Here is a 12,496-nt window from a genome sequence, read left to right as displayed (position 1 = left end):
GCCTCCCAGAGAGCTAGGATTACAGGCGTGAGCCACCGCGCCCGGCCTCCACAACTTCTTTATCCATTCATCTATTGATGGGCACTTCAGATGTGCTATTTAAGTTAATTAAAATTAAATAGAATTTAAAATTCAGCCTCTCAATCATACTGGCCAATTTTCAAGTGCTCAATGGCCCCAGGTGGCTGGTGGCTCCCATGTTGGATAGCACGGATTATAGAGCCTTTCCATCATTGTAGAAAATTTTGCTGGACAGTGCTGCTCCACACTGTCCTTTCATACTGAGCATCTCTCTTTCCCTTGCCTTCTCTCGGAATCCACTGTCTTTCCCTAAGAGTCACAGAGATGCATCCTTATATCTCAAACCTCATCTTTAGCAGCCCAGAACTTGGTACTTCTCTGAGTATATATATTAGAACTTAGAACTCTTTTGGTTGCAGCATATAGGAACCCAACTAAACCCACTTACCCATAAAAGAAAATGTGTTAACTCTTGTAACAGAGCCTCAGCAATAGCTTCAGCCCAGCTAGATCCAGTCGTTCACGTGCTACCAGAACTTGTCAGCATCTCCTCTGCTTCTCTCTGGGGCCAGCTGCATTCTCTGCTCTGCAGACTCCTTCCTCCCCACGGCCAGGGAAGATGGCCAGTAGCCCACGGCATCCTTACCAGTCATGATCCCAAAGGAAGACAGACCCTTGTTTTATGAGATCCTGTGTCATATCTCAGGGATTTGGCTCTGTTTGGGTCATGGATCATGAATGAGTGATTATGGCCAGGGAGGTAGAACACTCTGATTTGCCTGGTCTGGCCACAGGCTCAGCCCAGTGGGGGGCAGAGCACCCACACCGCAGTTAATGGGCTCCACATGGGAAAGGAAGATTCTATCATCAGTTGAAGGAGAGGATGAATATCAGATAGACAACATAGATTTCACAACTGAATTCTGCTTGGAACTTTTCTCCCTTTCATTTGACAGAAATCTTCTGGATGCCTGGAAAGTATCTGAACAGACAGATGTTCAACCAGTAGTTGATGTGTTAATGGACGGAGATGTGAACTGATGGATGGGTGGCTGGATGGGTGGATGAATGAATGGATGGAAGGTGGGTAATTTTATGCCTCCCTGTGGGGAAGGCAAGAACTCCAGGTCCCAGAACTCAAGGGGCTCACAGCTGTACTCAGCAGAAGCCCACTTACTGTCTGATGGTCTAAGGTCTCCTTGAGGATTGGTCCACCCCTGCTAGACCATGGGCTCCTTATGGGCAGCCCTTGGCCAAACCCATCTCTGCCAGCGCTCGCAGCACTGGCACGGTGCCGAATGCCTGGCCAGGGCTGGCTGGTGGGCTGAGTGCGGCAGCAGTTGTGTGCATCTCTTTGTTTTAGCTGGACGGCAAGACGGGCGCTGACCAGCAACACAGGGTGACTCTGGGTGTCAGAGGCCAAAACTCTCCCAAGATTCCTTTCCCCAGACACAGTACCTTCTCCATCCTTGCTCAAGCCCTTTGTGATTGAAAACACATTTTTAAAAATATTCCAGCCAAAAAAAAACATATAATTGGTGCTTCAGGTGGTCAGCAGCAGGGCTGGTTCTTTCTTCTTGTGCAAGAGGACTTGTGGATTTTGGCCCCAAGTCCAGATCCCGGGAAACAGTAGGTGAGTCTTCCATCCAGAAGCTCCTGCAGCTTCTGGCAGTGGCCGTGGTGGTGCGGCTGCTAGAACTGTCTAGCAGACTGAAGAGTTAATCCTAGGAAGTCATTAGCACTCCTGGGAGGGATTGGGGTGTAGGCTGCCTGTTGTTATGTCATTGTCGTCATATGGTGGCCTTCAGAAGCAGCGCTAAGAAGTCTAAAGGGCTGAGTCAGGCAGCCAGGGTGGTGGCAATGTTTTCTTTTAATTTCCATCCCTTTGATCTCTTGTCTAAAATAGCCTCTCGAAATTTAGCAATCATATTTCTTCCCTGGTTAGTCCTGTTCTCATCCTCTCTTCAACTACGTCTTTTCTGTGCGTGTTTTTAATAAGGAACAAAAATGAGCTAGACATTTCGAGGACTTATTTTAGTCCCAGTAGACCCGCCTGCCTAGAAGATTGGACGCCCAGGGAGGCTCTGCAGATGAGAGGGCGCAGTCTGCGGGGATTCGCCCACTGGCTATACCGTGTCTGGGGGGAGGCTCTCCCTCTTTGGTGTCTCTGGTTCTCTCTCCGACTCTCTCTTGCTCTGTTTCCGTGGGGCATGTGCGCTCTGATGGGGATGGCCCACGTTCAGGGTTTGGCTATTTGGGGAATTGCTGAGTCTCTTGCTTTCTGGAGTTGACCTTTTCTGCAAAGCACGTGCCATCCTCGGGGCTTGTCAGGCATTTGGAAGGAGACAGTCTCTGGGGAGACTCTGTCCTCCCTGCATTCTGTCCCCAGGGGGGAGGCAGGGGAGGGGCCATTCCTACAGGAGGGGGACAGTCTTCTGCCTCAGTCCTCAAAGAGCCTCACCTGGACCAACTGCAAGTTGCTTAGCCCTGGGGAATTGAACCTGGAAGACGGACTCAGAACAGCCACCTGGGCCTTTCGCTTGGGGCACCTGAGGGAGGAATCAGGTCTAGTTAACACTCAGACAGTCCCTGCTTGCTTGGATCCAGGCTCTTTGTGACCTTGGGCAAGTCACTGTCAGCTCTCTGAGCCTCTGCTTCCTCACCTGTAAAATTAAGGTTGCCTTGGTTGGGGCAGGCTAAGTGCTGGAACAAACAACCCCAAACTGTAGTGGCCTAATCCAGTAGGAGCTTCTTTCTTTCTCAGGTCACAGTTTTTTGTGGGTCGGGGGGAGCAGCTCTGCTCCATGAGCTCAGCAGGGACCAAGGCTCCTGGTGTGGTGTGGCCCCGCCACCTGGGCCTCATCCTCCTCTGTAGAGGACAGGGAAAGAGAGAGGGTGAAGGGGACATCCCTGTTCTCACCATACAGATCTGGGGGGCCGAGATCATTTGCACACACATTCTGCACACATTGACAAGAACCATCACGTGACCCCAGCTAGAATCAAAGGGGGCTGGAGAGTGTAGTCCACCTGCAGGCACCAAGAAAGAGGAGGATGCTGATATGGGGGTACCAGTGGCCTCTGCCACAGAGACAGCAATGAAATGTCCTCCCCCGGTCTGCGTGTGAGGGCTAAATGTAAAATGTAGTCATTCTTCAAGCACAATGCCTGGACCCCTTAGGCATGGAGATATTGTTAGGAGATACTGTTATTTTTCTTCTCTTGCCCCTCCCGGATATTCCCTTGAGGTTTATGCAAATAGCAGACCAAGGCAAGAAATTAAATCTGTGTCCCTCCCCTCTGAAGTTACTTATTTCTGTGTTCCCTCGCAGTGTAACATTTCATTAGACCTTCCAGATGGGGAAGGAGCAAGCAGATTAAAAGTCAGATAGTGCCTAGAAGCCTGCTTCCTCACTTTCTGGGACGGCTGCGGCTTCAAAGCTATTTGGTATTTCCACTGCCGAAAGGCCTCCTCGGGAGCAGTTGTGTTTTAATAAATGGCTGCCTGAGTAATTTTCCTCGAAGGAATTGCAGCGAGGATGTGTGTGCTCCTGGGGGAGCGCAGGCTGTTCCCTCCGAGTGCTCCGGCTGCTGGTCGTTACGGATGGGAGGCTGGGGCTGGGGGAGCCGGGGGGTCTGCCCACCCCATGCTGGTGATGTCATCTCCTGCACCCACTCTGCGCACCCTCCGGGGCTCCGGGGCGGGGGTGGACGGCAAGAGTGGGGTGGGAGCCTGTCCGTACCATGCATGCGGGTCGCAGCCACAGTTCCGAGGGAGATGTTTTGCCCAACCAGCCCGAGCTGCCCCTTCCCCATGGCCTCTGGCAAAAGGACCACTTTAAGACTTGGGAGAATTTGTTTCTTGAACACGTCCTGACTGATGCTGCTGCATCAGATGTGTCTGTCTGTTGGGTGGGACAGGGTAGGAGGAGAGAGCAGGCCCCAATCCAGGATGTCACTGTCCGTGGGGACAGATGGCATGAGAGCCAGGCTGACACAGGGCCGCAGCGTGCATGCATTCATTCGTTATTGATGACGCCCCACAGCAGGCCAGGAACCGTTGGAGCCGAGGTGCAGCAGTGCACAGAGCTGGCAGGCACAGACCGTGGTGGCTGAGAGCAGGAGCCGCACTGCCCGGGCTCCAATCCTGCCTCTGCCACATTCTAGCTGGGTGACTTTGGGCAGGTTGCTTGACCTTTCTGGGCCTTGGTTTCCTCATCTGGGAGGCAGAGATAGCCATCGTAATAGCTGCCTCACAGAGTTGTTATGGAGAATAAATGAGTCGATAAAGCACTATCCTTACGGAACTTCCTTTCCGGCGTAGAGAGACAGAAATCTAAGTAAACTCGTTATATGGTCCAATAAAAGACAGTAAGAGTGATCTGAAAATAAAGCAGAGAAAAAGGGTGCCATTTTAAAACAAGATGGGCAGAGAAGGCCTCGCTGAGAAGGTAACATTTGAGAAGAGATGCAAAGGAAACAAGAGCACCGGCCATGTGGACCACTGGGGAAGAGTGGGCCAGGCCATGGGAGCAGCACGTGCAAAGGTCCTGAGGCAGGAGGAGCCTAAGTGCAGGAGGCAGTGCAGGGAGGCCGGCGTGCTGGCACAGAGGTGGTGAGGGGGAGATGAAACAGGAGAGGGAAGTGGGCACCAAGGCCTCATGGGTCTTGTAAGGGCTTCGGTTTTTCTCAGGGTGAGATGGGGGCCATCGTAGGGGCTTGGCAAGAGTGATGACCTGGCTTGCGTGCTGACAGGAGCACCCCAGCTGCGGGGTGGAGAACACACTGCATGGGGTAGGGGAGGAGGGAAGCAGACGAGTGAAGAGGCTTTGGCAGAAACCCAGGGGAGAGAAGCAGAGGCCTAGACCAGCGAGGCCAGGAGGGAGCTGGGAAGAAGTGGCCGGAGTCCAGAGGAAACGCAGCTGTCAGCCAAGGGTGCTGAACCTCTATGAAGCGTTGTGAGCTGAAGGTGAAGGATCTGCAGGGCCAGGCCTGGTGGGGAATTTGAGCCTCAACAGGTGGCCCAGAAAGGATGCGGAAAGAGCCCTGACTTCAAAGCCAAACACGAGAGCACCAGCACTTCCCCCTTGGTGGCCTTAAGCAAGCCACCTAACTGCCGAGCCTCAGTTTCCCCCTCTATAAAATGGAGGCAGTACTGTGACTCACACAGTTTAAGCGACTTTCAGAAGGGCAGGGATACTGTAGGTGCTCAATAAGTGTTTCTCCTTCCTGCTCCTCTTTGCGGCTGGGTAAGGAAGGCTTTGTACAACAGAGAGGGGGTCCCCAGGTGAGGAGGCCGACACCAGCAAAGGCTTGCGGTGTGGAGAGCGATGCCCGTGGGAAGCAAGAGGGGCACTGGCGCCTCTGTCTCTGGCTTCGTGGTGAAATTCACCAGGCACTGCTGTAGGCAGGAGGCCCCGGAGCCAGCGGGGCGAGCAGGCCCCGACACACTGCTCCTGGGGATGGGTCACTTCCTGTGTGGCCAGGGAATTGGTGCCAGGCCAGCTCTCTTCTCTGGCTTGAAGAATACTGATCCCCTTTTATTCTAGCCCCAGAAGGCCATCCCCATGGTGCCAGGCTGGCATCTGACACCAGAGTCCCTGCGGCCTCGGGCGGGGGCCACAGCTTTCTCTGGACTCCCCTCCTCCCTCCCCATCCAAGGCCAAACCTCTGCAGAATCTTTTGTTGAACCCCAGACAGTGGGGTGTCAGCCCTGCTCTGGGTGCCCACAGAGGCCAGCCCTCTGTAAATGGGCCGCTTGTGCCTACAGACCGGGCTGGGCTGAACCGCGAACAGATGGCGTCTCCCTCCCTCTCCCAGGGGCTGCCACAGCTGAGATCCGGCCTGCAGACAGCTCTCCAGCACCCATTCAGGGGCCCGACCCCGTCATCTCCCGTTGTCCTCAGGGTGCCCACCCCCTTGCCCTCAGGAGAACCTGGGGCTGAGCTCCGCACAGCTGGGGTCTGCGGGCGAGTGACCGTGGGGAGGGGATGGGACTGACGGACAGAAGTAGGGCTTCCACCCAGGCAACTAGTGGGGGCGACCACTGCTGTGTGTTTTCAGAGCTTCGCTGGTGATCAGGCACACGAGACTTGCAGAATGAGAGCTAGAAGGGATTGGGGCCAAAGGGTGAGGCTGCAGAGCAACCTGGAACCATCAGGAAGACTTCCTGGAGGAAGCGAGAACGGAGCTGGACAAGGATTGAATCATGGGTGGCAAGATGTTAAATGAGACTGTTCCTGTTGTCTTGGAGTCTTGGATGGAGCCCTGGGCTAAGCATAAACGGTATCCTATAACCCCCACATTACGAACAGGAGCTAGACAGCCCCAAGACCCCCCGACACTCCAGCCCATGTACGAGAAAAGCCTTGGGACCCACTAACAGGAAACAACAATCCCGAGAGCTGACCTAGGAGGGGGTGTGAGGCTTTCCTCTCCCTCCCGGGGTGGGGCCCTCACCAACCACCCCCTCAAGCCACTCCTCCACGGGCCCTGGCGCTACCCCAAGGCTGGAGTATGTGGAAGAACATGACCTACACCCCCTGGAGTTTGGGGGGCCACCGAGACCATGCCTGACTCCTACTGGGAAGTGTCCAAAGGCAAAAGGCTGCCCGGAGCTGCCTGGAAAGGGCAGTGGAGAGCGAGGGCTGTGCTGGGGCCGCAGGACCAGAGCTGGGAGTCGGGGGAAAGTCGCGATCGTGCTTCCAGAGTGGAAGGGAGCCAGACTCGAGCTGTGCTGGAAACCCTGCCGGAGAGGACAGCCCGCCAGGGTGTGAGCCATCAGAGCCACGGGGAGCAGCCCCAGCACAGCATGGACCACCAGGGGAGGCTCAGCAAAGAACCTCAAATGTGCCCCACAGGAAGAAGAGCCACATGGGGTCTCTGCGACACAAAGGCCACCTCTGCGCGTTTACAGTGCTCCACTCACACCTCGCCCTTTTCTTGTCAACCTCCCGGCCCGCCCCCCCACCCCCCGCCACTCCAGGGACAGCAGAAGCAGCAGTTAGTGGGAAGGAGGCAGAAGCAGGGGAGTGTGACACCCCTCTCCTCACTACGGGGCTCAGAGCTGATGCAGACACAGCCTGTGGTTCAGTCCAGCACACAGGCAACGCTCAGGGAGTGTTACCTTTTGCTAGTAGAAGCAGAAGCAGTCGCAATAGCTGTAGTAGTAGCAGTAGTGCCCAAAAGTGATCCCTCTAAAACAAACAAAAATTGCTATTCGGGTCCCAGAGAGTGGGTTGGAAGGACAGTAGTGGGAGAAAAAGAGATGTGTTTGGGGCTGATACCCCACTGAGTTCAGCCTGTCTCGTGTAATGAGAAGAGAGCAGAGCCCTGGGAGGCCCGGAGTGGCTGTCCCTGCAGTCTGCGTGGTCCAGGAAGGCTTCCTGGAAGAGGCAGCACAGAGTAAGATCTCGAGGGATGCAGAGGTGGAAATACCATCGGGAGAAGGGAGTGCTCTGAGGACCCCTGTGCATGTCCATGTCCCTCCTGCTCACACTCCCGCCCCCAACTCCACCCCACGGTATGCCCAACCTGGGGTGCAGCCCAGGAGACAATGAGATGAGGAGGAGGCAGGCTGTGCTGTCAAGGAGCTGTCAGCCTCGTGGGGTTAAAGACAAAATCGTAGAATGTCAAAGGAATTTGACCGATGCTGAGCTGGAGAGGTTCAGGGATACTACAGAGTTCAGAGGAGGAGAACACAGCGGCCCAGCTCCGGCACCCTGTAAACACACACATACACACACACACACACGCACACCCCCTTCTCCCTCACTGTCTTTCCCCCTAGAACCTTTTCTCCTTCTGGGCACGTGACAGGGTTGCACTTCTCCACCTGCTTAGGGTCAGGTGTGGCCATGTGGCTTGCTTTGGCCAATGACATGAGAGCACAAAGGATGCAAGGGCCTTCCACGTGAAAACTTTGAAAGCCAGCCTGTGCCTCTCCAAACCCTCTTTCCCTCTGCCACAGTGGCCAGCAGTGCCCAGGAGATGGCCACTCTGGCAGCCTGGGCCCTGGAGAGAGGATGACCTGGCAACGGGGCCCCCAGCTCACTGGCAGTGAGCACAGGGCATGAGCGAAAAGCACACGTTGTTGAAGCCGCTGAGATTCGGGGGCAGTTTATCAACCCACTTCTCTAGGCTGATGCAACTGTGATTTTTTTATAAAGTGGTCAAAATAGAAAACTGACCTTGAGTGCATCTTCCCTGAGCTGTGTGACCCTTCCTCTGTTGGAGCCCCCTTGTCCTGGGAATGGGAGGTCTGGATTCTACTTCATCTCTGCCCTAACCTCTGTGCCTCAGTTACCACCATCGTCAAGGGGGTCACTGATCCCTGCCCCACCTGCCTCCCAGAGCCGCTGTGAGAGTCCAGGAAGGTGGGGTAGGGGAAGACCTCAGAGACCTGGGAGTTACGGAACAGCTGGCGGGCACCCTGCATTGGTCAGCTTCCCTGCCTTGGGCCCGGGGGCGGTCACAGTGAAGGTCACCCCTGCCTAGTTTCAGGCAAAGGACACACCAGGAGGAGAGGACCCCAGGGGGACATGGTGCTCGATGCTGCTAGTGTGCAAGGGGCCAGCGGTCCCAGGCTGCCCAGCAGGGGTGCAAGTGGCAGCCTGGAAGCAAAGTATCCCTGCTTGGTTAATCTAAAAATAAACAGAAAGGCAACAAAATCTATGTTTCAATTACTGCACACAAGCTGTTCAAACAGCCAGCTCTGCACTGGAGATGTGAACTTGTCAACAGAGGCTGCCTCGTTTGCATGCTTGGGTGGTGATAAAACACACAGCCTCGCAACAGGCTGCTGGGCTGGTCTGGGCTTCTTTTTTTTTTTTTTTAATTAAATTAAATTAAAAACACGGACATAGAATAAAGACAATGAAAATCTGAGGCAAGTACATCAAGATAGGGTAGCAGCTCCCAACGCAAAGACAAAGAAGGCTCTGTGGCCCCAGACAAGCCTGGTACTGAGGTCGCCAGGGGAGTGGGCAAAGCAAGGGCTCAGTGGCCAGGAGCAGTGGACGAAAGTCTCTCCCACGCAGCTGAACACACTCCCCCCCTGGGACTCACTGCCACTCCTGGAGGAAGCTCCCGTGAGCAGTGTGGGCCTTTGGCTCCCAAAGCCAAAGCAAAGGCCTTTTGGGGACTCCCTCTGTGGAGGAGAGATGTGTCACAGGCCACCTCTGGGGCTGAGCTCAGCAGGCTGCATGCATGGCAGGCCCAGCTGGGACTTCTGTCCTTGGCCATGCCGCATTTCACCTCCCATCTTAGTTAGACACAGTCTCCTCTCTGATACGAATGGAGCCCAGGAAGCTGGCCCACCCTGGGCACCAGCCCACCCCAACCTACGCTGCCTACTCCAGCCCAAACTGGCTGCTCCATGCCCTGGTCCCTGAAGTGTTCATGCTTTTCTCTTTTCTGACTGCACCACCCTCCTGAGCACCCCTACCTTCCTGAAGGCAGGAGCCGGGGGGCCCTGTTCTTATGGGCCCCTCCGTATGTTGCACTGGGCCAAGCATAACGGGGAAGGAGGTGGCCAATGAGTTTAATGTGATGTGGCGACACCCAGGGACATGCCCAGGGATGTTATGGGGAGGGAACAGGGGCATAAAAGCCCAGCTCATAGAGTGGAGCCCCAGAAAAGGAAGTCGGTCACATCATGGTTTCCCAGGGAGGGATGTGGGGAAGCAGGGGAGGCCCCCACGTCCCACCAGAGACGGAGACTAGACAGGCAGGCACTTGCACTAAACACTGGGGAAGGTTCCACAAATCCTGTGTGCTGAAGTGGCTGTTGGTTTCGCATTCACTCTGGACAGGGATTTAAATGTCCCCAGCCCTCGGAGCAATTCTGCAGTCATCAGCCCAGGCGCTAGTTACTTGGTGAAATAAAAGAGCAGTCGAGTCTCTCCCGAGGAAGATAATATCCTGTCACAGGCAGTATGATCTGTCGGCCATGTGACGGCCATTCCCTAATGTTTCCAAATAGACTTTTGAATAGACTCTTGTCTAGAAGAAAGCAAATTGCAAGGGCATTTTTGGCAGCCAAATAGAGAGAATGCATCAGTCTTTCTTCTTTGCAACTCTTGCCGCTGGGTCTGGCTCCGGGCACCGAGTAGGATTCATTCATCAGCTTGGGCCACTGATGAACACCATTTCCTGTGAAGAGAGCTCGTTGAATTAGTCAATTCTGCAAGATTCAGAATAAGCAGGCATGCCGGAGAGGCAGCCCTGGGGGAGGGGGAGGACCACTTGGAGAAGGGAGGTAACCGCAAAATGCAGCTCCAAAGACTGCGATCCGCGTTTGCAGGACTGGAGAAACAGGGCTCCGTTTCTCAGCGTTCGCATCCTCTGCGGAGCCACAAGAACAAGGAGTGGGAAGGAGCAAAGATGGTTATTCGTGATGATGACTAGTTAATCCCTCTAAGCGATCAAACCGTACTCTCCACAGCGCCCTCATCGATCCTGATGTTTACGAGCTTCTAATTTATACACACTCTTCTTTTCCCCTCAGTTTATGCTGATATTATGTTGCCAACTGTCATTTCCAATATCTTTTTTATTTTTCATTATCACCATTATAATGATTTACACCAGGAGCAATAGCACAAATGCCTAGTCAATTAGTCCCATGAGAAAAGTCTCTGAATCGTGTGTGCTTTTTTGGAAAAAAAAAAAAATCACTACATCAAAACCCACACCAGATTTTCTCAAAGCAAAGGTGCGCACGGGAAGGGAGGGAAATGGAAGGCTTGTTCTTTTAATATTGTTCATCTAAAACGGGCACTGCATACCGCCTTTCCAAGACGGGAGATTGCTTTTTGCGTAAGAAATTGTGCCCAGAAAAGGAATCAGTGGCATTTTTCTTGAAACCTACCACCAGAAAAGCATTTTGAACATTTGTCTTTTTAGGTCATGTATTAAGCCCTGTGATTATAGAATACGGCTTTCCCCAAAAATATATCTGTCCCCCGGGGACAGAATGCCTGGGAGTCAGAATGCCTCGGTCCCAGGGCTGCATCCAGGCCTGCAAGCTCGGCTGCACCTGTGGCTGGTGTCTCACTCAGATTTTAACCTGCATTCGAGTAGAGTCCTTTCCCACCTCCCCGTCTTGTCGGAAATGCAGATTCTGACTCAGTAGTGCCGGAGCAAGGCCTGACACTCTTCATTTCTAACAAGCACCCAGGTGATGCCGACGTTCCCGGCCCACAGACCACACTGTGAGCAGGGAGGACTTAGGCCACTGCCACCAGCCCTCGGCTTCCTTCTCTTCTTTTTCCTTGGTCATAAAATGCACTTTATAAAGTGCAGGGCCCGCGCTTGCCTGCCTACACGTCGGGATGTTGTGCAGCGAATGATGTGGTGGCTCTAAAAGAACCTTGCATGGTAAGAGCCCTTCCCAGAAGTCCCCTCACGCTCCACCCGCCCCGAGCCAACGCTGAAGCAGACAGTACAAACGCAGTCTTGGTAATCACGGGTCCCGTGTGGTACAGCAGAGCTCCAAGCCTATCTACTTCGCGTAACTGAAACTTTGTACCTTGTGACCGTCTCCTCCCCAGTTAAGTGCTCCCACTACAAAAGGGGGAAAAGGGGGGAAGCAGAGGACACTGTTGACCGAGTTGGATCCGTCTGTGGCAGTGATCGTGATGGTGGTTTATGGTTTCAGGTGTGGACACATCTCCAAACACGTAAGCTTGTATACGTAAAGTACATACAGCTTTTTGTTTGTTAATCATACCTCAATACAGCAGTTTAAAAAAAGAACAACCTTGTGAAGGGGAAGAACTGGGGCCCTGTAAGGCCTTAGGGCTGTTGTTATGGCCACTGCTGGACATTTAGCGCAGGGCTCCCCTCCCTACTCTCCCCGCAGGCCCGTCGCGCCCACTGCTGCCCAGGAAACTCAGGTCTGCTGGGCTGTGTTGCTCTCGGAGCTTTGGAGGGCTGAGAGCTGGGAAACGCGTGCAGGTTCAGCTGTGTTCTTTAAACAATAAACACAATACCCTAAAGCCCTTCGTTACAGAGACTGATGCCACGTGGGGTCCCGGGAGTGCAAGCAGAGATCAGAGGTCACCGTTCTGGTTTCTAATCGGATTTGTCGCATCCCTGATCCCCCTCCCCCGAGCCTGGAGGGCCTGGTGGAGGCTGCCTAGTTGGGTCCAGACCCTGGAGCCTGTAGCAGGTCTTGCTAGAACCTTCTGGCTGCTAAGCAGCAGGGCGGAGCTGAGCCACTCCAGCCGGGTGGCCCAGGCTGGGCGGTCTCCACACTGGCCCTTGCTGAATGGGGCCTGATGTCGAGGTGGCTGGTGATGACCGGGGACCGGGCTGGGGGTGTCACACAGGACGGTGGTTCCTCGCGGCTGGGCAACGTGAGGTGGAAGGGAAGGGCCCTTTCAGAGCAGAGGTGAAATGTGACAACAAAGACTGTTCAGTTCACCTGGGCCCTTGATATTTTAAGGAAATGAACTAAAAATAAAACCACACC

The 12,496-nt window shown here is 54.2% G+C and overlaps 1 protein-coding gene across 1 annotated transcript in view; it reads left to right on the top strand.

Moving 5' to 3' along the window:
* Positions 1-12,496, top strand: part of KLHL29 (kelch-like family member 29) — a 289,304-nt gene that overhangs the window by 140,202 nt on the left and 136,606 nt on the right. The window lies entirely within an intron of this gene.

This window comes from Propithecus coquereli, unplaced genomic scaffold (genome assembly GCF_000956105.1).
Source record: "Propithecus coquereli isolate 6110/MARCELLA unplaced genomic scaffold, Pcoq_1.0 Scaffold668, whole genome shotgun sequence".
Taxonomy (NCBI): domain Eukaryota; kingdom Metazoa; phylum Chordata; class Mammalia; order Primates; family Indriidae; genus Propithecus; species Propithecus coquereli.
This window is presented reverse-complemented; position numbering and strand designations above follow the sequence as displayed.